General features: G+C 37.3%; 1 protein-coding gene across 2 annotated transcripts in view; it reads right to left on the bottom strand.

Moving 5' to 3' along the window:
• Window positions 1–20,956, bottom strand: part of cntn5 (contactin 5) — a 147,757-nt gene extending 126,801 nt beyond the window's left edge. For both annotated transcript variants that reach the window (XM_053622376.1, XM_053622377.1), the window contains exon 1: window positions 20,795–20,956. The gene's annotated coding sequence lies outside the window, so the exon portion shown is untranslated. The remainder of the gene's footprint in view (window positions 1–20,794) is intronic.
• Window positions 20,957–23,479: the final 2,523 nt, after the last annotated feature.

Raw genomic sequence — 23,479 nt, 5'->3', positions numbered from 1 at the left:
CAATTACATTAACACACACACACACACACACACACACCTGTCCGAGTAGTGATGTGAGTCACATCATTTGGCACAGCTCATCAATAAGTGTCGACTGTTTCAGCTCCCAAACAACTCATTTTCATTTCTAAACCAGACAATTGGTGGTGTTTTCACCAGTGATTGCTTTTCTTTGCTAAACTGTGAAACTGTTTGAGGAATTCTAGTTTCTAATTAACACAATAACATTCATGAGCATTGCACTTTATATTTTTATTTAAATAATTGTGAAAGATCAGCAAAGCACTACACATATGCAAACAATAAGCATATCAGCATATGTGCATAATAATAGTATTATGCAGCTGTCTGTGTGTGTGTGTGTGTGTGTGTGTGTGTGTGTGTGTGTGTGTGTAGTTCTTTAACCCGCAGCAGTAAAGCAGATCCTCATTCCGCCTCATAACACTGAGATTCAAACACACAACTCAGCATCACACTAATGAACAGCTCTGATGTGGAAAAGACATTTTCATTTAGATTTATTTATTCTGCGAGAATAAGTGCTTTATCTATATCTTTAAAAAGAAAGGGGCAAAAGAAGAAAAAATCTAGATGAATCTTTTAGATGAACACAGAGATTCGACTTTAGATTTTTTTTCTCCCCCTTTTATTAAAGATTCAGCACATCCTGACATCCTGACATGGATTTAATTCTCTAGAGATTTTTTTCAGATTTACTAATGAAGAGAAATAAATCAAAGCACAGCACTGACTTAAACATTTCATATAAATGTGTGTGTGTATATATATATATATATACACACACATTTATATGTGTCACGTTCTCATTTCTGCATTACTAAAAAATAAATCTAATACAGATTATTAATACAGATTATTTTTATTTTTCAGTCCAGTTCTTCTCCAAACTCTCAGCTCACAGTTCAGTAAAAGTGTGACTTCTTCCTCAGCACACATCTTCACACTTTGTTCGTCCATATTTCAGTGCCTGTGTTAATTAATTTGACGTAGATAAAGGAATGTTTAATTTTTTTTTTAAAAGGCAGAACACTTTGATTCTAACACTTTATCAGGGTTTTAGTCATAAATGAATGAAGAAAAGGAACATAATAACAGTGCTAAACGATGATCAGGAACAAGGCTCCATCGTAAATCTGCAAACAGGAAGTAGATAAATGTAAACTCTTGGGGTCTCGCCAAATTAATACACTAAACTGAGACAGTACCTGTCGCAGAATGTGTGTCAGGTTTTTCTGGGTGATTAATGGCACAAGGATTTTATTTCCCAAGTGTTTCAGGCAGCATGGAGAAGTCGTTTATTAAAGAAAGAGCTGAGACTCTGCAAATTAAAGCAGACACACAGCTTCTTTTCTTCTCACATTCACAAGTTCATTAAAATAATTGTAATAGTTTATTTGGGTTTATATTGTAATACTTAGAACTCCATACAGGTCTGTACTAATGTGTAACTTATTAGCTAGAATTTATCTCTTAAAGATACAGATCTATAAATAAACCTGAGAATGTGCTAAACACTTCTGAGAAAACAACAATGAGATGATTTAGGAACATATATTTTAAAAGCAAATTAAATGAAATGTGGCTAATAAGTGAATTGTTTTTCTTATTAAAAGAAGTATATTAAGCTTTGCGATAAATAAATCATATTAATTAATTGTGTTTAATTGTCTTTTATTTCACAAACACAGAGAGAAAGGAGATTTTTTTAAAAAAACACATTAATCTCTGCATATTCTGCGTCTTATTGTGGATGTTTTCTGGTGAGAATAAGTGAAAAAATGGCCGACAGTTTAAGGGCCATTTAAAATAATTTTGGATTTCAAATAATGAACCAGAAATCCTATTGAGTTCTAGATGATAAACACAGAACAATATTTCTTGGAGTATAAAGATATGAAGTAGGTCACAACAAAATTGACCAAGACTTTCATCAAGAAAAATGAAAATCGATTAAATTCAAAGCATTTTATTAAACAGTCATCATTTCAAGGTCACTTTATTTAATTTCTTTTCTCTTCAGTTTTTCACCTCAAATGTCCTGCACAGAAAAAATGAACACAAACACGTTCTCAATGCTATTTTCCCCCTCACACAATCACACTACAACAATGTTAAGTAATTCAATTATTATAATCATTATTATATTCCTTTTTTTTTTAAGTCAGTTACATTCTTGTCTCTGCAGGATGTGACACAAAAAGTAAAAACTCAAACGCAACCTGATGCTAACTCACTATTTCTGTAATGTTGTAAGATTCATTGTGTTCTGGGGTTTCTCTTTATTTCAGGGTTTTTATGCTGCAGAAATAAAGTCTGTCCATCTGCTCTCACTGATCGAGCCTGAATGAAATCTGAGGTGGTTAAACTGCTGTGATTAATCTGTGTGTTATTAAAATGAACGAGCTGCCAGTACTGACGAGTGGAACACACAAATTCCACTCATTATGCTGTAATTCTGCTTAAACACACAGAGTTTTATAGTTATGTTATTGTTCCACATCAGTTCTCCTCTGAACACTTCTTTTAGTACATCGCCATCGTTCCAGCAACACAGGCTAATACATTTCCAACCTAAACCTTAGAATCAATAAGAACTTTCTCAAACACGCACAAAACAGAAATATTGCTAGGAGGCCAAAATGCCAAATATCCTGAATGTCTGATTTTTCTGTTAACACTGATGGCGTGTTTGTAAAATCTGCTCTGAGTGTTTTTCTCGACTCTACACTTTCACCTCACGTTAGATCTCTCAACAAATCTCCTGTCTTAAATCTTTCTTAGATAAAATAGACTGTGATCCATATGTACTTCCCCATAACTGATGATTCCAATTAAACTGACAAAACTTACCCAATGTATGTTTTCCTGACTTATTTATCTCATACACACCCCTCTTCCTGTCCTGGAGAGCCACAAAGTGTTTCATAGCACAGAAGCCGAGTGGCTCTTCATGTCCAGGTGGGTAAAGAATCCCAGTGTGTTTGCGCAGAAGGAGAAAAAACGGGACGGGAGGTACATCTCAGCTAACTAACTAACTTTTGCTAATATTAGCAATACGTACTACTTAGATAAAATTTCCAGGTGTAACAGAGATGATCTGCTGCACTGCTGCTGGTTGAATATGTAGTATGTCACTACACTGTATGTACTGTGGTGTATTTATCCTGGTCATGGTGGCAGTAAATTCTGAGACAATCCCAGCAACACTAAGTGCAAGGACAAGAGAATTCAACCGGCAGAGAAACCCACATGAACACAGGGCAAACATGTGAAACTCCTCACAGTAACCCAAGGTCAGGACTGAACCAGGAGTGAGAAGACCGTGCTACCCGCTGTGTCACTGTTCTGCCCCTAGCCAATTATCAGTATAAATAAAAATAAAGCTGCTTAATGAAGTTCAGACTCAATAACACTGATGTAGTCAGTCCAATTCACTCCTCAAAATGGCTGCCATTATACAGTGTGATACAGTATCCCGTGACACATAAGAAAACACTGCGAGCGTAGTTCTGGTTCAGTTCAGTAAGTGAAAAGCACAGAAGTGATGCCTGATTCTTTGAAATAAATATAAAGTGTCAGTAAGTGTCACAACCAATGTGTTCTGAATAATTCAGCTTGGTGTCTCTGGACTTTTATGGCTGCATAAAGATATTTGCTTGGAAGTTTAAACACCGCCTAGGAATAACAAGTATGTTTGCAAATAATCCCGGGGAACAAATCTTCAGCGCAAAGTCTGACACACTTATTATTCCACTCATGGCCATCTCCTCACTGCTTTCTGTTTGTTTTCTGAGGTTAAATGACTGACAGCAAACACAGAGAGAATTTCACCAGCCTGTGAGACGCTCTGTTCTGGAGGGAAAAAGGCAGCTGTCTAAATGCAATCAACTGAACTTTACACGACTAAACAGGAAGTCAAAGTGGAGCTCTGGTGAAAAAAAGGGTGAAGATAGTATACAAGAATTTCATGTTCACAGTTAATGTTGAATAAAAATTTCAGTCTGGTGATGAATCTCAATTCACAAATGAGTTCTTTCTTAATTTATCAGCATTGATTAGCGGCAAGCGTTAAACCTGGCTCTGTGCGTTTCAGTCTTCGGCCTTTAAATGGATCCTCACACTCATTCCAAACTTCACAAACAATCACGGCACAAAAACTCTGCCAAGAGCCTCAGCTGCTGTGAGACTTTCCCCAAGCAGCGACCCGACGGTTTCCATTCACAGCTCGAGTGTTTAAACTCCACTCACACTGAGAACACTCGCTTAACACTTTACTAATCAGCTGAGTGTGAGGAATTTCTCTCACCTCAATTAACACACTGACCACTCGCTCCACACCAACACACTCCACACCAACACACTCCACACTCCACACCAACACACTCCACACCAACACACTCCACACTCCACACCAACACACTCCATACCAACACACTCCACACCAACACACTCCACACCAACACACTCCATACCAACACACTCCACACTCCACACTCCACACCAACACACTCCACACCAACACACTCCACACTCCACACCAACACACTCCACACTCCACACCAACACACTCCACACCAACACACTCCACACTCCACACTCCACACCAACACACTCCACACTCCACACTCCACACCAACACACTCCACACCAACACACTCCACACTCCACACCAACACACTCCACACTCCACACTCCACACCAACACACTCCACACTCCACACCAACACACTCCACACCAACACACTCCACACTCCACACCAACACACTCCACACTCCACACCAACACACTCCACACCAACACACTCCACACTCCACACCAACACACTCCACACCAACACACTCCACACTCCACACCAACACACTCCACACCAACACACTCCACACTCCACACCAACACACTCCACACCAACACACTCCACACTCCACACTCCACACTCCACACCAACACACTCCACACCAACACACTCCACACTCCACACCAACACACTCCACACTCCACACCAACACACTCCACACCAACACACTCCACACTCCACACCAACACACTCCACACCAACACACTCCACACTCCACACCAACACACTCCACACTCCACACCAACACACTCCACACCAACACACTCCACACTCCACACCAACACACTCCACACTCCACACCAACACACTCCACACCAACACACTCCACACTCCACACCAACACACTCCACACCAACACACTCCACACTCCACACCAACACACTCCACACCAACACACCCCACACTCCACACCAACACACTCCACACTCCACACCAACACACTCCACACCAACACACTCCACACTCCACACCAACACATTCCACACCAACACACTCCACACCAACACACTCCACATTCCACACCAACACATTCCACACCAACACACTCCACACCAACACACCCCACACTCCACACCAACACACACCACACCAACACACTCCACACCAACACATAGTGTATGAATGTGTTTGTGAATGTGTGTGTGAATGCGATGGATTGGCATCCTGTCCAGGGTGTACCCCACCTTGTGCCCCATGCTCCCTAGGACAGGCTCCAGGTTCCCCCAATAAGCGGTGTAGAAAATGGTTGGATGGATGATTTTAGTTTAATATAATGTGTCATATAGAAATAAAAATCAATCCTTGGTCAGCAGATTACACTCAATTTATCAGTGTGTGTATATAAGGTGAAGAAGATGTTGCATTTCACATTTGGGATATTTTGACTTTGACATGTTATTCTGAACTATTTTATTTTTTAGGCCAAAATCAAGACATTTTATTTTTTCATATTAAGTCTTTTTTACAGCACTATGTAGCTCTATATTAAAGCTTCATATACTGATCATGGACTGTGCATGAACAAATAAAGTTAAGTAATGAGATTTTTCCATCGTGAAATCAGCAGCTGTCAAACTTTCACTTGGAATCATATCCGAGTCAAAGTCACACACTGGACCAGCATGGCTCCAAACTGGAATATCACCACCAGCTGTTGTGATGGACATGCTGTACAGGCATGAATATTTTCTAAAAGCTTGTGCATTGGGTCTGAAAAGCTTCACTGACTGCAGCACAGCACAGTTTCTGCTTCTGCTGTAAAACAGTCCTATATTTTTTGTCCGTGAATTTCTGCGAGCTAAAATAACACTGCAGTGAAGTTTGAAGCATTTGAACCATCAATATTCTTCAGCTTCCTGTTCAAAAGTATTTTATTTCAACTTCTTTCATATGATTTATAATGAAATCCAATGACATTACCATTAAATTTGTACATAATTCTCACGAGATCAGTTTGGTTCCACTGGAAGCTGCTCATCAGCTTTAAGAACAAGATGGCCATGTGCATTATGAGAAATTTCACTTTCCTCACGCCATCATTCTCATTTAGGATAATTTACGTTTTATAAACAGTAAATTTCTGTTCTTAAGAACTATGTCTGTGAGTGTGACATATATTTAAATCTGTATTTTATGTAAGTTGTATTTGCATGTGTGCAGAAACTGTTCATGCTCTTAAGTGAATCTTTTGCCTCATGACTGAAATTCACTCCTTTGGTGTTTAGAAGATCCGTGTTTGTCCTGTTTAATTTCATTTCCAGCATTTGTCTGTAAACAGTAATAATTTCTTGGGATTTTTTTTTCTAAATACAAACATAAAAACATAATAAAAATAATACTTAGCTGTTTTTATTCTGTTTGTTGTCTGTCTTAGACATTTAGGCATACTGTGCAACAGCACTATTCAGTGAATTAATCTGAACAAATAATTTAACTGAATGAACTTGATGACTCGAGTCACTTAAAATTTCATCACTAATTTAACAGCCTCTCTTAGAACAAAACAATCTGGGGTGGGTTTCTTGATAATTAATCTTAGTGAATAACGAACAACTTAAAGAAGGACACGTGTTACATATGAGCCTGTTTTGCAAGTGTTTCCTTAAAGCCTTCGTTATTAGAGAGATTTAACAAACTAGTTGTAAGTAGTTCTTTGTTGGCTCAGCCCAGCCCGAGTCTGGTGAAAAACCATGTGAGTCGATAGTCAATTGGGTAACAGTCCGGAGGTAAATTTAAAAGATTAATCAGTGACTTAAATTGTTTAATTAGCCCACCCTCATTTGAAGCCCACTTATGTGAGTTTGAACCTGTATCACTCTCTTGCTTAGTGGATTTAGTCCAGAAAATGAAGCCTGCACAATGTTCTATAGATATTGTTGTCCCTCGCCTTCTTATCCAAGTTATGGATGCCATTGGTTTAAGTCTACTTTTGATAGTGAACTGTAGATTGTTACGTGGTACTGTACCATCCTGCTTTAAACATACTGTAGTGCAACCTCTTAAAAAGCCCAACCTGGATCCGATAGTACTAAGTAATTATTATCTTTTGATCTAAATACTTAAATGCTTAAACAAAATTTCATGATCAATAGTGTCATAGGCAACACTGTTGATCATGAAATTTTGTTTAAGCATTTAAGACATTGGGCAGGAATTCAAGGGACTGCCCTTGAATGGTTTTCCTCTTATCTTAAAGGGAGAACTTTCTCTGTAGAAAGTTCTCTGCATCTATTACCAGTGGAGGTCCACAAGGTTCCATACTGGGCCCAGTTTTATTTTCTTTATACATGCTTCCTTTGGCCCATATTTGTCAAAAACACAACATATATTACCGCTGTTATGCTGATGATACTCAGCTCTATCCCCTTTAAAGTCAGCGGACAATTCTGTTTTTCTGCTCACTGTTCTAATGATATAAAAAAATGGATGGCAACAAATTTTCTTCACCTTAATGATTCTAAAGCTGAAGTGGTAGTGCCCCCCCCCCACCCATTTCTACTAAATCCATAATTAATTAACTAGGCCCTTTTGTATCTAAGTTACACAATCAGGCAAGGAATCTTGGTGTGATTTTTGATTCCAACTTAAAGTTTGACAGGCATATAAATTCTGTGGTAAGAAGTGGCTTTTTTCAGCTAAGGGCTATTGAGAAATTGAAACCCTTTTTGTCTTTTAAGGATGTGGAGGTTATTATACATGCTTTTATTTCTTCCAGATTGGATTATTGTAATTCACTGTATTATGGTATTCCTCATGCCTCATTATCACGTCTGAAGTTAGTCCAAAATGCTGCAGCTAGGCTTTTGACTGGGACTAGGAAACATGCTAGTATTTCACCTGTGTTGTTATCTCTCCACTGGCTCCCAGTTAAATTCAGAATTCAATATAAGGTTTTACTATTTGTTTTTAAGGGCCTAAATAGCTTGGCACCTCCCTACATCGTGGAACTCCTTCAGCAATATACAGTATCTCACAAAAGTGAGTACACCCCTCACATTTTTGTAAATATTTGATTATATCTTTTCATGTGGCAACACTTTGCTACAATGTAAAGTAGTGAGTGTACAGCTTGTGTAACAGTGTAAATTTGCTGTCCCCTCAAAGTAACTCAACACACAGCCATTAATGTCTAAACCGCTGGCAACAAAAGTGAGTACACCCCTAAGTGAAAATGTCCAAATTGGGCCCAAGCTGTACACTCACTACTTTACATTGTAGCAAAGTGTCATTTCTTCAGTGTTGTCACATGCAAAGATATAATCAAATATTTACAAAAATGTGAGGGGTGTACTCACTTTTGTGAGATACTGTATGTCTTCTAGACCTTTAAGGTCATCACAGAGTTCCCATTAAATTACTCCTAGGTCTCACTTAATATCAAAAGGAGATAGGGCCTTCTCTGTTGCGGCCCCACGTCTCTGGAATGGGTTTCCGTTTCATATTAGAGCCTGTACTAACCTTGATGCTTTTAAATCTTATTTGAAGACTTGCCTCTTCTCTCTTGCTTTTGACTGTACTTAGTGTGTCTAATTATATTATTTATTTTGTATTGTTAGGTCCTTGCAATGTAAAGCACTTTGGTCAACATGTGTTGTTTTTAAATGTGCTATATAAATAAACATGGTTGTTGTTGTAAATAGCAAAAACAGACACAAATATATAGTATTTATAAATAGTGCATGACAGACAAAGTGTAATCAACAATTTACAACACAAATTATGTTTGTCTGGAAGCACTACACAAAAAAGAAAAATTAACTTGACTAGATTTTGGGTATGGGGTATGGGGTATGGCGGTGTAGTGGTTAGTGTTATTGAGACTTCAGAGTCTTGGATTTGATCCTGAGCTTAGCTTTTTTTTTATTCCAGGGCTTTGAATATACATGATCAGAAATGACATTCCTTTCTTTTCCTAATCATACAGCTGTACAAAAACAAACGGTGTTAATGCAAATCCATTCAACCACAGGCAATCAATGTACACATTTCAATCACATAATTCAATTAATATTTTTTCAAATGTACAAAACAACAACCATGTGGATTGATTTACATGAACACAGTTTTACATGCAGTTTGTTTCATTTGATTTGTACAGCTAACATGACTAATAAAAATGATGTGTAACCCTCACAGTCAGTCACCCAAGCTGAAGTTCGGACCTAAGCACCAGCGTTGTAAGGCAGCCACACTACCACTACACCACTGTAACACAAATCCCATAATTAACCAGTTTAATATTAGTTCAATAGAGCGCACTCACTCTATATAACAGGATTTTTTTACAGTAATTAGCAGCCTGGTTTTTTTTTTTTAGGAAAAACTGCACGAGCTCCAAATAACGTACTGAATAACGAATGGGTCAGGTTACCTGTTAATTGAATCTTGTTAATTAAAGAGCATTCTAACAATCAAGATAAGATAGTACTTAGCATTATGAAAGTTTTGGGTAACCCACACCTGATATTACAAAACCTTTTTTAAAGAGAATAAATGAATCTGCTGTAGTTGTACAGTGTTACTCATAACTCTCTATAAATTACTCTATGAATAAATGTCAATGACACATCAGGTATGAAATATCATATTGATAACATTGATGAACATTGATTTTTTTCTACAAAAGAAGGAGCATCGCTCCTCTTCACACTTTTTTTTTCTCATCCAAACTGAGACCTTTCAGGTATTAAACCATTTTCAGTACCTTTCACTGACTAAGCTGCAGAAAACAGCGAGGCCGTGGGGGGGGGGGGGGGGGGAGCCGAGCTGTGAGCAAAGCTATCAGAGAACACAAAGAATTGGAAATATCACTGTTATCTGTTTGCTTGTGTCCTGGGCTTCCTTTATGATATGCCAAGTCTCCGAGCGATTAAAGTCTCTCTTATCTGCCAAAAAAAACATCCCTGTGACGTCTTCTCTCAGTGGCTGAAATTAGGTGGAGTATTTTCCAGAAAATGCGACAATCAGAATGAGATATTTAACCACTGAACTCAAAATCTGTAGCGCACAAGGAAATGTCTAAATTAATATTTATTTATCATCCACTGACAGAAATCAAACTGTCAACACAGTGGTTATAATTCCATGATCATTTCCCATCCATTCACAAATCTACACACATTGATGTCTTTGGAATAACTGCAGTCGTTAAGCTGATGATAATAAATTTATTCCTCAACCATCATGACCGCATCTGTGCTGAAGATTCTGAGGAGTTTTTTCCATATAACTTCACTCCTAATCATTCATTTATTTCACAGCTTCTCTCCAGCCAGATATCGAAGAGATTTCTGTGTCCAGGGGCAAAAATGTATTCATGAGACAGAAGCAGTGGTGAAGCAGCAGTTCGGCCCTGCAACATACACTCAATGTTTATGGCACAGAGACATCAGATGGTCTTATACACACACGGTTAGAGGACCATCTGAGTTGAGGTTAAACTCCACCAGCAAAGATACGACGCAAATAAAACACAGAAACAACAACTGAGCAGAACCTATTCCACTAATCCACTATTCCTACACACACACACAAACACACACACACACACACACACACCTACACTAACCCCCCTCCTCACCACCCCCCGGAGTTCTGGATTGTGATTGGTCAGAAGGTGGTGATTAGTTCTCTATAACAGCGGCTCTGACAGTAGCGCAGGTTTATATTAATGCGCTCGCTCTAGTACCTTATTGTTTCTATAGTAACGGCTCGTTCACAGGGACATGTACAGCGCACACTCCACATAACGGATTAAAAAACGTGTAATCATTGATATGGTCAAGTTTCCTGTAATGATACTTTAAAAAAAAAAAAAAAAATATTCATGGAAGGAGTCTCCAGTGTCAGCACTTTGTAATAGTAAGAGGTAAAAGTGTAACTTTAGGTTTTCTGACAGAGGAAATGTAAACTGCTGTGGTATAATAGGAATAGAACATTTAGTAATGTGCTGTAACAGAAAAATATTCAGTTTATGACATTTCACAGATTCACCGATTTATTTAATATCACAATCACAATGTTTAACAGTATATCTCTATTTGTTATTGTAGATCTATACCTTAATTATTCAAAAATAATCATTTATAAATGAATGAAGAAGATTTCTTAGACAGGTGAAAATTATTTGTTATTAGTTTTTAGTTTTACAGGAATGATTAATGTTTGATCAATAAATAGCTGATTGGGAGTCTATATATATCTCTATCTAACTATCTATCTATCTATCTATCTATCTATATATCTATATATATATATATATATATATGTATATATATATATATATATATATGCATTTATGTATGTATGTATGTATGTGTGTGTGTGTGTGTGTGTGTGTTTTAACATTGAGGCTGAGGCCATAGCCTCAATGTTCCCCAATTCTGACTGCTGGTTTTCAGTAAACAGGTTGCCATGGTTACTGCTGGCAGGACGGATGCCGTTGCTCTGAATTCTCCTGGAAGCTGATGAGCAACGATTTGCTCCGGTGGGATTCCTGTGGCTTCAGCTTTCATAAAAACCGTGTTGAGTAATAACGGCTCGCTCTGTCGCTGTAAACTGGCCTCAGTGGGCCTCTGACTCACAGCTTTGAGGAAAAACACTGGACTTTAACTTCTTTATTATTTATTGTTTATCTGCTCTTACATTCACTGTCATTCAACCCGCAGCATCACAAACACAGACCTGCTGCCTTAAAATGACCAATTCATTTATTAAATAATAACTCTGTCTCTTTCTAATGCACAATTACAGTTAAGAGCAAACATGATCATTAAATATATAAATATCAATAGTCCTGTCCTAAGAAATAAAATAAATAGGTGTATACACACTGTAGTCATTATATTTTAATTATTATTTAATAAATGGAAAAAAAAAATAGATATCTAAATTAAAACAATCCATCTCTGCTTTCAAAACTGAATGAATTCGACATTTTGATCAGTTTTGTGGTTTGATGAATATAGTGCTGGTTTTGGAGCAAAAATAAATAAATAAATACAGGAATAAATTCAAATCAAAATGATTTGCACCCTTCGTAGAAATCAGCAGAAATAAATATCTTCAAAATATCTGCTTGCAGTTAGGGGAAATAGTTAATTTATTAAATATATTTAATATTTACAGTTTATAAACATTCTTCTTCTTTTTTCAAATACCAAAATGGTCAAAAATATTGGCAACAATATGTAAAATAAATACCTAATATATTTGTATGTTATGAAATTTGATGCTTTGAAATAGTAAATTTGATGTGTGTTAAATTAAATCTTAACCCTATACCAGAAAAAGTTACAAGAAGAAAATGATGAACCCTGAACTAAGAACCCTTTATGAAGCTTATTTTTTTTATTTAAAGTGGGGTCCATTTTAAGATATAAAACTGCCAAATAGTTTCAGTGTTTTACCCCCACACGGTGATGATGATGCTGATGATGATGAAGAAGAATGAAAGATGACGGATCAGATGTTCAGGGCTGCAAGATTTACTGGAATCTCAAGCTGATCAGGTTTCAGAATCAGCTGCTGGACGTCACCTTGGTGTCCCCGAGCTGGAACTGAAAACCTGCGGTCTGAATTGAGGAGGAAGTTGACGAGTACGAGCCTGAGGCGATTCACCATCATGAAATGTTCAGCATGGAGAAACGGTGATGCAATACATAATCAGTGCCGTTTCCTCTACACAGGGTGCCAATAAATTTAAAATATATGTTCGTGTGTTAAATTGCAGAGTTTCAAAATGTTTAATCACTAAAATATAAGCGATTTTATGCGTTATATTTGTGGCAAATGTATGAGTTTATCTAATTTCTTTTTGTTTATTACCGTAATGACACAGAGCTGCTTTACTGTTTCCTCTCATGATCATCTCCAGATTATTTTACACTGACTTTATATCAAGTCATGTTGATTAAATCATCCTAAACCTAAAGACATATTTACAGACAGTTCAGACAAGTGAATGTGAATTTTCTTCTGTTCTGTTTTTGATAAACATATTTTTTTTTGTTGTTTTTAATCATTTTAAATATGTTTTCTATCAGCTTTACAACAACACTGTAATAAACACAACACAAAGAAATGTATCACAAAGTTATATACAAAAATCAGTCACATACAAAAACTAACACCATGAAACTCCACGATCTGACACAGGATTCTATTTTATTTGGTTTTTAATTTGTTGTGCTGAGAGTACACTCATCTGATTTCATGTGCAGCCGCTGAATTTCATTCATAATATCATTATACTATTCAGTTTTATTTGGATAGAACCGTCAACAATACTTATTGTCACAAATCAGCTTTACAGAAATACAGGTATAAAATTTAGTTTTATACACATAAACTTCTAATTATTTGTTTAATTAACAAGATTTTTATAAAATAATAAAAGCATTTCAGCCTTTTGAGGTTTGTTCCAGTTGGTTATTTAAAGTCCGAACTCTTCAGTGACTTTTTTACTTGTAGATCATCATTTGGATAATTAATTTGGTAATTGCAAAGGAAATCATCATCAGTGATGAATCAATAAAGCATGTACTTAATGGCAATAATTGTTTAATTGACTGCTTACTGTTACAGCCTTTACTATTAATTTTGCCGGATAATTATTTATGCACGCAATCACTATTAACAATTTAGCCTTTGATTTTATGGCAAAAAAAGTTGCTGAAATTCAGAAAAAGAGGTTACTGAACATTAAACTATGTAGTGCAGGAAAAGTAATATAATGATTAATTTATAACAATTTGAGATTTCTCCCAACAAATCAGTCCACAGACCATAATATATTAGCTTTATTCTAAACCTCCTTTATATGCTTTTCAGGGCCAAACCATTTTTCACATTCTGCAATAACACCAGTCTAGAGTTTCATTTAAAAAATAATTATTATTTTTCACCTGGTTAGAGAGGTGGAACATGATTGTGAGGAATCTTTACAGAATGGGGACACAATGAGATCACCTCAGGTCACAGGTCTGCCCTGAACACGTCCTGAACACGTCCTGAACACGTCCTGAACACGTCCTGAACACGTCCTGAACACGCCCTGAACACGCCCTGAACACGTCCTGAACACGTCCTGAACACGCCCTGAACACGTCCTGAACACGTCCTGAACACGTCCTGAACACGCCCTGAACACGTCCTGAACACGTCCTGAACACGTCCTGAACACGTCCTGAACATGTCCTGAACATGCCATGAGTGACAAAGTTAAAACGTCTTCATGTGAGTTTAGAGCTGAATGGTGGATCTTCACTCCTTCAGCATTTAGGATCACAACTAATCCTGAGACAGCAGCAGAGATCAGAGTAAACACCATCCTCAAACCCCATCCTCACACACACACACACACACACACACACACACACACACACTCCAACTCATAGCTACGACACAGTTATTCCTATATCCTTGTCCACTCCGTACCCCACTTTCTCTCCTAACCCCCACTCACCCCCACGCAACCTGCTCCATCCCCTAAAGAACGCCCCCCCACCACCACCACCCCCCCCCCTTTATTTAACATAGCATCCTTTTCACCCTAAACTTTGTTGTCGAAGGATTAAAGTTTAAAAGTCATGCTACATTAGCTGAGGTTAGATGAGTAGACGGCTGGTGAGAAAACAGCTGAATATCTGAGAAAGTTGATGAATGAATGAGGAGGAGGATCGGTGCAGTCACACCACAGCTCCTCTTTTAGACATAAGGAGTAATTAAGTTTATAATTAGACACAGTGCTTCTGTCATCACACTCTTTACACCAGGTTAAGGATTCATTTAATATTCATAAGTTTGATAAGAGGATTAATTCTTGTGAACCGAGATTACACAGAGTCCCTCAGCGTTGTCTCATCAGGTCCCCATTCATTACTAATGAATATAGTCATGTGACATTTCTATTTCACTGACAAGAAAAAATCAGGTGAAACAATAACAAACAAATAAAAAAAATAAAGAAGCTGGAGTCCAGGATCAACAGCAGCAGATTTTACAACACTAATCAGTCATGTTCTTCTGAGACACCTCTCTCTGAGAGATTACAGCATCTGTGAGCTCTAAATTCCTACATCATTATTCATGTATAAAAACACAAAGCTAAAAATCATTCAAACTCACTGCTACTCCCAGTGCCAGGTTTATTTATTCATATTTAACTCAATAATGTCTGTGAAAATATTTTTGTAAATGAGAGAATCTCATGTGTTTGCTGAGAAGGTCTGTGACTGGTTGGCTGCAGTGTCAGTCAAATTACCTCTTTCTATGAAAGTGGGTAGGTCTTGAACAAGTTTATTGAGTTGATTTATTGAGTAGTAGTTTGATATTATTAAGTGTTGTTCAGAAATAAGCATTTCCTTTATGATATTGTTATGCTGAAGAGAAAAACATTTAATCTGCAATCCTATGAATTTATTCTGCACGTTTTCTTCCAGGCATCAAGTGACACTGCAGCCAGCGGATATTTACTCACAATCTACATAACAGCAGTACAATAAATGGAGTGGAACTGAATTCAGAGCTCATGAGAGATACACACTCATCCCTGTACATCACTCCTCACTGCTTTTATGCATACAGGACTTATTTTTAATTCTGATCTCGATTAATTGCTTTTTCTAACTAGAAAATCTTCTGTCTGGAATCTGTTTTCTGAGGAAAAGAGACAAGTAAATAAAACAAAATTAATTTTGTCCACAAGGGAAAGCTGGAAGCTTCTGCACAAATTCCTTGCAAGCTCCACAGCATCTTTTCTTCACTTTTTAACCCACCACCTCCTCCTTCACCATCCTCCCGGACTGCAGATGATTTTGCCACCTTTTTGATGTGAAGATTGAAAAAATCTGCCAGATCTTCACTCCTACCCTGACTCCTACACTCCATGGTCAGGATTCCCCTTCACTTTCTCTGACACATTTTTCTCCTCAATCAACAGATGTGATCCTGCAGGTCATCTTATTCTGCAATCCTACCACCCCTTTTGGATCCCATGCCTTCCACAGTGCTCCAGAACATCTCACAAGACCTTCTCCCCGTCATCACTACTATCATTAATGACTCCATAACATCTGATCATGTACTAACTGTACTCAAAACAGCAAGACTTGTTCCCTTATTTTATTTATTCTGTGTGAACATGTAGCACTGTTTGACTTTATAGTATAAAGTTATAGAAAAGTAATGATTTATAATGTCACTATCCCATGTTACCAGATAAGGTTACCTTTTGAGTCTGGTTCCTCTCAAGATTTATTCCTCATGTTGTCTCAGGGAGTTTTTCCTCACCACCTCATCACCTCTGGCTTGCTCATTAGGGATTTTTTTTTTTAATTTTATATCCAGACTTTCTGTAAACCTGCTTTATGTCCATTGTTAAAAGTGCTATACAAAATAATTTTTTTAAATAAATTGTATTAAAGTGAATTCCCATCCTGAAGAAACCCACTCTGTATAGATCAGACATCAGCAACTACTGACCAGGATCATTTCTCTTCTCTCTTTCTAAAATCCTCAAAAACACTGTCTATAATCAATTGTCCCTCTATCTCACCCAGAACAATCTCCAAGATCCTAACCAAAATGGCATCAGGGTGCCACATTCCACTGAAACTGCCCTTTTGGCGGCCACTGAGAAGTTACATGCTGCTAGATCAGCCAAATTGTCATCAGTCCTCATCCTCCTCGACTTTCAGCAGCGTTTGACCACAACCACAAGACTGTCTTGTCCATCCTCGTGGAACTGGTGACAGAGCATTGCAGTGGTTTGCTTCCTACCTGGAAGGTCGGTCATATCAGATGATGTGGAGAGGATCCACATCTGCTCCACACATACTTTCCACTGGTGTCCCACAAGGCTTAGTACTTGATCCTCTTCTGTTCTCCCTCTATACCCAATCTCTTGGTGAGGTCATATCCTCACATGGGTTTTCATACCACTGCCATGCAGATGACACTAAATTCATCCTCGTCTTCATCCTCAGAGACTCATGTTTCTGTTTGGATCTCAGCATGTCTGGTAGACATCTCCTTTGCAGCTCATCATCTGAAACTTAATCCCAGCAAAACTCAACTGCTGTTCATCCCAGGTGATTCATCCCCATGACCGGATCTTATCACATAAGAAACTCATGAGACAAATAAAGACCACATTCATGAACATGAACAATAAGATGAACATTAACATGAACACAAACAGGAACATTAATATGGGCATTAATATGAGAGTGCGGTGCTGAGTGATGTATTTACAGCATTCATTGATTCATCTTTAGTAACTGCCTGGTCAGAGTTGTGGTGGTTTAAATTACACTATTGTTTCTTTTTATATTTTGGGAAAGAGAACCATCTATATTCATTAGAAGATATGGTGGGTGGGTACGAACAAAAAAACTAACTGAGTGTGAGATTATAGACTCGTTCCCACACACATCTGTAGTTGAGAGTGATTATGAACTTGAGTGATGTAGCTGAGGTAGAGGAACTGTCAGAGCTGCAACTCACACACCAAGCTCACACTGCTCACATTTCTACTGCTGGGGTTTACAGTGTTTCTATAAAAAATAAATCCTCCAAACTGTCAGACTTTATATTGCACTGAGATCTGATCGTCTTATTAAAGTTTCATTGCTTTTAATTAAATTATTTGTCTCTTTGAAAATTTTTTAAATATGTAAATATATATATTTTTGTAAATAAGTAAAAGATTCAGACTCACTTGTAAGCAAGTTTAACCAGCAATTTACTGATCTTCAGCTAGCCATCAGCACACATCAATCGACATACTAAAAAACCCAAATATCTGACATTTTAGACAATTTAATACGTTAGGCCTTTAATTTGTAATATTTACTTTGAAGCGTCCCAAAAATTATCAACATAAATGTTGCAGCTTATGATGGACAATATAAACATGGACAGTCTTCACATCCTTCATTATCTTCTTCACCATCCTCATCTCATCCTCATCCTCATCTCATCCTGGGTTAATTTACTCCTCAGTCTGTTAGCAGCAAGATTCATGTGTTGTTGATGAGAATTTACACCTGAACCAGGTTCCGACTGACAGTACTGATCAATCGATTGTTAATTAATCAGTTAATTATTAACACCCCTAATGCAAGACCTGAGAAAACCTTTTCTCTAAAAGTGACTTCTGTGTTTATTAGCATGGTCTTAACTCTGCACAGCTGTAACAGTGAATACATCCTACAGCTCTGTTCAGGAAACGTTATATTTTTATCCCATCATTCAGTTCTGAGAGATGATTCAGCTCCTGTTTGCGTTCAGGTTTTTGTCCTTGCTTTGAGCCCTGAATCTCAGCAATGAAAAGAGAGAACCTGCAGCACAGAGACACTAAACACTGAGACTCCGACAATCTGCTTTGACCCACCTACAGAAAAATAATGTTTCTTGTAATCTCCTCACTCCTCAAATTGAGTAAAATAAGTTGTGGACACGTTCATGGATAATATAGAGACACAAAATCAATTCCAGACTTTAAAGTTGAGTCTTTTCACCTTTTTTTCTTGAGATTTCATTTCAGAGAAGCTTTGACATTCCTGAGGTACAGATTTATACAGGAGGAGGAACAAATTCTCATGTACTATGACACTGAGCATGTATTATTATTATTGTTGTTGTTGTATTTACTTAAATTCCATTCACAACAAAAATACATTATAATTTAAACAAAAAAACATTTACTTCATTTAACTGATGGTTCATTCAAAGCAGCTTACAGCTGAGGGAGGATACGGCGGAGCAGTTGAGGGTTAAGTGTCTTGCTCAAGGACCGGACAATGTGGTGCTGGGATTTGTGCACGACCTTCTAATCACTAGACCAATGCCTTAACCACTGAGCTAAAACACAAATTACTAAATTCTATATGTGTATAAACTGATATTAAAATTTCACTGATGAAGAACGAGACACATTTTAGAAGCTGGTATTGAATCTTTAGTAGTGAAAAGCAGTTTCATTGTTACAGGCTGTAAATTTATCAGAAGGAATACAGATAAGAGCTGCTGCATATTTAAACAGCCCTCAGTGGAGAAAGTGCTTTTCTTTCACTTTAACTGTCTGATCAATAGTGAAACTGATGAACTTCCCATCCTCCGAAAAGGAGAGCACTTTAAAGTCATCAACATTTGCAAACTTCGGACGTTTCACTGAAGCACTAATCACTACTGATTCTCACAAGAGACGAGATTTGTGCTGTTTGTTTGGTAACACAATCATCAACAGAAATGTGATAATTTAGAATTGGACAGAAAATCCAATCTAATGAAAATCTCCCCACATCATCTGTGTGCAATAAAGTAGCAAGCAGTTAAATGTTAAAAGTTTCCTAAATGAACTGAAACAGCACTGAGATGAAAAGCAGAGTGATGACATCAGATCCGAGGAAGAGGATGAGACGCACTGATGATCTTCAGGAAATCAGTGTTGCATGGCAACCAGTCAGCGTGATTGTAAGTACAGAAAAACACACAGCTGTTGTGTGAAATCACATATCCTGAATTTGATCAAAAACTAAACACTGAATATTCACATGATCACCCTGACAAAAACAACATCAGCTCAATCTCTCAGAGTTGCACAACAAAGGTTCACTTTCTCTGTGATTAAATTGGGTTCGGTTTTAGTGAATATTCCAAAAATCTAAAAATGATTGAAAATGTGCTTAAAGATTTTTTTCCCCCCAAATGACCAACTAGAGCTTTAACAACAACAAAAAAGAAAGAAAGAAAAATTCAAAACACAAACATCATTACAGCAACTACATACAACTGAGATCAGCCTGATTTGATCTCCTTTCTTAAAGAAACTTAGCCACAGACATCCACAAAATAAACTGCACATATATTTTGAAGATTTTGATATTACATATAAAAATGTAAAATTTTAAGAATCATCTTCTTCCAGACAGCATCTCATATAAATTTTTACTTAAACAAACCGCTAAAGATCTCAAAAGATCTCCAATGCTCAGATAAGATGACTCAATAGAACAAGCTGCTCTTATCAGATGTAAGAATTCATCTCTGGACCACATTCTGAACCTGCAAAGCTCACATTCACTTCCATCAGCATGTCTTCATTAGAGTGAAGTGAAAATGAGCGTTAAACATCTCTCTCTCTCTCACACGCACACACACACACGTTTACCCCCACAGGTACAGGAAAGAGCAAATCCAAGCTTCAGAACCCGCGCAGGAAACGCAATGAACTTGTTTAAGGAGAGGAATATCGTGTTCATGGGTGATGCAGTGATTTATGTCAGATGCGCTGTAACGCTCTCTCTCTCTCTCTCTCTCTCTCACACACACACACACACACACACACACACCGTGAGCGTGCACAGGGCGCAGCTCTAACACAGCTCTGAAAACATCAAACATTGAAAACTTACTCTGAATCTCTGAGGAAAGACGACACCCACACTCCCCTTCTCAGACTGGGTTGTTGTGTCTGTGTGTGTGTGTGTGTGTGTGTGTGTGTGTGTTTAGGAGAAAGTCCCAGCCCGGATCCCGGAGTGCGCGCGGAGGCAAACAGACTCTCAACGCGTGAATCTTCACCGCCCGAACAGACACATAGCGCGTGATTTCCGCCGCTCGAGCTCCGCCCGCGGGGTTTTACCTCCTCCGAGATAAAGATGATGAAGATGATGATCTCACACCCGTTCCGCTTCCCCGGTATAAAGTCGCTAGAACGTTAAAATGACAGCGCGCGAGAGAGAGAGACGGAGAGCGAGAGAGATGCACGCGCACCCGTTCAGGTCGTAGTAAGAGCTCGTGCTGTCTGAGAGCCGCTATAGTGTGCGCGAGCATATAGTCAAGAGCTACGGTGCACGCGCGTGTCCCGCCTCTCTCTCTCTCTCTCTCTCTCTCTCTCTTTCACACACACACACACACACACACACACACACACACACACACACAGTTATATTAATAAATGTTAGTGCCCGATTTTTTAGTAGAACTTAAATCATGTATCTCAAATTATTATAGCCTTACAATAAGTATTATAATGTGTTATATAAATAATCATATTAATGTATATCTATAGCATGCACAATGACTTATAATGCCTTCATTACACTTTATAAAGCATGACTATATGATTAAGGATACATAACGCATTATAATAAATGTTTATATGAACGTTGTATATGACAAAACAGAATAAAAATCCACTGGGGAATGATAAATACTTGTGAATACATTCATTAAATGTTATAATGTATCCATAAGGCATTATAGACATTTTTATAATTATTCATGAATAGGCATTGCAATTTATAGTGGGCTTTATAATGCATTTATAAAGTGCTTACCAGAATGCATTATAACAGTGTTTATAACACATTATGATCACAATACTGAATAACCTGAGCCGTAGGTCGCTGTGTGCAGCATTCAGTTGACAGACAGAACAACACCAATGATAATATAAATAATAATAATAATAATAATAATAATAATAATAATAATAATAATAATAATAGTTATTATTAGCAGTAGTAGTAGTAGTAGTAAGTTGTTCTGGATAAGGATGTCTGCTAAGTGTTGTAAATGCAAATAACATTATAACACACACACACACACACACACACACACACACACACACTTAAAGGTGGATAGGGAGGTGCATTAGTATACTAATGTTTTTTTAGTGTACTGTGATTAAACAAATTGTTCTCAGTCGATCAACCTTTAGTTTTGTCCTCCAAATGTATTTTAGGTGGGAAATGATGACAGAGTAAATAATCCACCTCATTCTCCTTCATTACACCTACGACTTCATAACACAACCACTGATGGCATATAATGGAAGCATGACCAAAGAAGGCTGAGATATTAGTCCAAATGGAAGTCAGATGTAGGGGGCGTGCCACTCTATGTAATCAACTGACATGACGGTCTCTGATTGGCTCCATGAATCTACACCTCTGATGCTCGTTTCAGTTATCCCACAGCCTCACTTCACGCCATTCCGTGTTTTTCTTACAACCGCTGGTGGTGCTGTTGCCCTCGGCTACACAAATATACAAAATAATTCTCTTTAAAACATTTGTTATCTTATACTGATTTTATGTTAGGAGTGGGGAGGTGGGGGTTGGTTAGCCCTGGTAAGCTGATTATTTCTCTTAATTTGGTTAAAACTGTCATAAATATTACTGGTCTAATGTGGTGAAATATAATCACTCGATTAAATATGGTTACAATCTGATTACTCATCCAAACATGGTGAAATCTGACTATTCATCTAAATGTGGTTAAAATCTGATTAATCTTATACAGTAAATATGGTTAAAATATAAATTATCTTTTTTTTTTATCTTTTTTTTTCCTGAAAATCTTATTACTTGTCTAAATGTTGTTCAAATCTGATTACAGGTGTAAATATAGTTAAAGTCAGACTACAAGTGTAAGTATGGTGAAATTCTGATCAGAATCCAATCTAGATGGAGCACAAAGGAAATAAACAAGAAACAGGATCTGAGACTGAATAACAGACATGTCACTCATTTTCATAAACAAAAGCATGTTACATTAGTAATATTAATAAATAGTTTAAGGGAATGTTTAAGAGTTTTATGAGACTTACACATTATGTGAGAAATACAGTATAACATAAATAAAATATATATATATATATATCCTATATATATATATATATTTATCCTATATATATATATATATATATATATATATATATATATATATATATATATATATATATATAGGATAAAAAAAGCATCCAATTTTTCTTCCTCTCATAACAGTGCATGTCTCACCTTCTGCATGCATTAATTCAGGTTGATGATGTCATGCAGATGGCCCATGCTGAACTCAAACATGATCATGAAGTCTACCTGCGTCCTCTAATTAATCACACCTCTTTTCATCCGTAACTCTGTCATTCACTATGTACTCTGTCATTCACTGATTACTCCACCATTCACCTGTTACTCCACCATTCATCTGTAGCTTCGCCATTTTAATTTGTTATTCACTTATTGCTCCATCATACTCCACCATTCAGCCATTACTCCACTGTACATCACATCAACATCCAGCCATCGCTCCGGCAT

Source organism: Ictalurus furcatus, chromosome 4 (assembly GCF_023375685.1).
Source record: "Ictalurus furcatus strain D&B chromosome 4, Billie_1.0, whole genome shotgun sequence".
Taxonomy (NCBI): Eukaryota; Metazoa; Chordata; class Actinopteri; order Siluriformes; family Ictaluridae; genus Ictalurus; species Ictalurus furcatus.
The sequence above is the reverse complement of the archived record's forward strand: the minus strand, read 5'-3'. Positions and strand labels throughout refer to the sequence as shown.